The sequence below is a fragment of the Otolemur garnettii genome, unplaced genomic scaffold (genome assembly GCF_000181295.1).
Source record: "Otolemur garnettii isolate 467f Iridium unplaced genomic scaffold, OtoGar3 scaffold00194, whole genome shotgun sequence".
In the NCBI taxonomy this organism is placed as follows: Eukaryota; Metazoa; Chordata; class Mammalia; order Primates; family Galagidae; genus Otolemur; species Otolemur garnettii.
The window spans coordinates 164,277-167,327 of record NW_003852589.1 but is presented as its reverse complement, the minus strand read 5'-3'; positions in this window follow the sequence as shown (position 1 = coordinate 167,327).

Genomic DNA, 3,051 nt, shown 5'->3' with positions numbered 1-3,051 from the left:
TGCCACAGCTTCCAGAGAATCCAGGACTATAGGCATCTGCCACCATGACCAGCTAATTTTTATAATATTTTAAATATTTTATAATATACATATGTTTCAACAATATTTCTCTTGGGAATATACCTAGGTCTGGAATTACTGGATCATGCAGTAACTCTAACATTTTGAGGAACCACGACCATTTCCGTGCCTTCATCTGCAGAACAAAAGCTCAGTCTGCTTCCTTAACCTACTAACATTTTACGCCTAATACTTAAAAGTCCTCATTAAAACAAGAAAGGTATAAATCATGCTACTAGGGGATTAGAAATCATCCCTCAGTTTGTGTCTGGGGCTATGTGAGGTTTTATTTGGCATCACAGACGTTTACTTCTATACCAGGAAAGTTGAGAGTGGATTGGATATTTGTATTAAAATAAAAATCAATGCTATGTTGAAACTCATGATTATACAGTGTGGCTGGGGCACCTGATATTTTGGTTATAACATCACAAAGTTTACTACTTGTCTGAGCAAACCGTGTTCTTACCTTGGTAATAAAGAAAAAAGCAGGTAAGCAAATAAGGGCAGAATTCCTCCAGATGAGAGCAGAAAGTGCAGAAAGCACTTGCACCTTTGGAAAAAAGCTTTAGGAGAAAACACTCCACTCTCTTTGGATAGCAGGCCTGCGAGAGGATATCCCTGTACTCGTGCAAGGAGAACACACCATCACATACCAGGCGCGGCAGCACCCGGCCCATGCAGAATTCTGTCAGGATCTTTTCTTTGTAATTCACTGAGGTCTCTGACAGCCACCTGCTCCTCTTTTCCTTTTCGGTCTGTGTCTTTGCTTCACAGTAGTAAAACCAAGACTTGGCTCCTCTCTCAAACATCCTGGCATGTGGGGAGCTGGGGAAATCTCTCCCTCCAGGGCCTTGCTGCTCGGTGTCTTCTGCGGGCAGTGTCCACACTACACAGACACCTGGAAACAAAGCTATACTTGCCATCTGGAATTATGGTAGATCTGCAGGAAGCAGGAAAGCTTTGGATTAAACCCAGGGGGCCACAGAGTGCTGCCCTTCTTGCCCAGAGAGGATTGAGCTGTACTCTTTAATCCTTTGTAGCAGTAAACTTCGAAAGACAAACCAAGAAATGTAGTCTGGCTAACCCCTGTTCAATCAGAATTCTTTCTTTCAATCCCAAATAACCATTTCCCCAAAGTCCTTCCTGCTGCCCCCAAATAATTATTTTCTTTTTATTTTATTGTTGGGGATTCATTGAGGATACAGAGAACCAGGTTATACTGCTTGCATATGTTGGGTAAAATCCCTCTTTTAATTGGGTCCCTCCCCCAAGACATGTGTCACACACCGTGACTCCCTACCCCTGTCCCCCTTTCCCTCTCCCCTTCCCTGTTCCCCTACTCCCTGCCACATTGTACTAGCATCAATTGTCCTCATATCAGAATTGAGTACATTGGATTTTTGCTTTTCCGTTCTTGTGATGCTTTACAAAGAAGAATGTGTTTCAACTCCATCCAGGTTAATACAAAGGCTGTAAAGTCACCATCTTTTTTTGTGGCCGAATAGTATTCCGTGGTGTACATATACCACAGCTTGTCAACCCATTCCTGGATCAGTGGGCATTTAGGTTGTTCCCACAATTTGGCAATTGTAAATTGAGCTGTAATAAACAGTCTGGTGCAAATGTCCTTATGATAAAATGATTTTTTTCTTCTGGGTAGATGCCCAGTAATGGGATTGCAGGGTCAAATAGAAGGTCTAGTTTGCATTCTTTGAGGGTTCTCCATACTTCCTCCCTGAAAGTTTGTATTAGTTTGCAGTCCCACCAGCAGTGTAAAAGTGTTCCCTTCTCTCCACATCCACGCCAGGATTTGCAGCTTTGAGACTGTGATGTGGGCCATTCTCACTGGGGTTAGGTGATATCTCAGGGTGGTTTTCATTTGCATTTCTCTGATAATTAGGGACAATGATAATTTTTTCATCTGTTTGTTAGCCATTTGTCTGTCTTTTTTTGGAGAAGGTTCTAGTCATCTCTCTTGCCCATTGGTACAAGGGATTGTTGGCTCTTTTTATGTCGATTAATTTGCGTTCTCTGTGGATCCTAGTTATCAAGCTTTTGTCTGATTCATAATATGCAAATACCTTTTCTCATTCTGATGGTTGTCTATTTGCTTTGGTTGTGGTCTCCTTAGCTGTACAGAAGCTGTTCAGTTTAATTTAGTCCTATTTTTTTGTTGTTGTTTTTGTTGTTGAAATTGTCACTGGTGTCTTCTTCATAAAGTTTTTCCCCAGGCCAATACCTTCAAGTGTTTTCCCTACACTTTCTTCAAGGATTTTTTACTGTTCCATGTTTTAGATTTAGGTATTTTATCCCTCTTGAATCAACCAAATGATTGTTTTCAGCATTATGAATATACTGTGCTCAGAGGCTCCTTTGTAAGCTAGGAAGGTACAGCAGGACCTGTGGCGTCATCTCTCTCTGGACTTTCAGTACCGTAGTTGGGGTTAGCCGCTGTGCTGTACAGTAAAGCTATTGACAGTGAAGGAAAACAGGTCAAGTCAGTTGTTCAATGAGTGTTTTAGTTTTATTAAACTGTCTAGCCTGGGTGTCGAACCCTCACTTTTTTTTTCTCCACAGCAAATTGAAAGAATAAAAGTTGCCTCAGGCCACATATTAAATATTTGGATACTAAAGATAATGATAAGCAAAACGAAAGGTCTGTGCATACTTTTTGCAACATCTGTCACCACAGATAAGCAAAAACAGGGCTCTGAGAAGTCAGCACGTGGCTCACAGGCCGCAGGTTGGACACCTCTGGCTGCTGCACTCTCCTTCTTAATAGCATAGTTCCTTTCTGTTTTAGAAACTCAAAAACTTGCAAGTGATCACTTGGTTAAATGATTCAATCCATAAATGACCTCTCTCTTCTGATCCAAGCCCTCGTGCCCACTTAATGAAACCAGATTAGGAAAAGGGATTATTGTCAGGCAGCTCAGGGAGGTTGCTGCCACAAGCGATGCCTCACTGTGGATTGTGCAGATACTAATA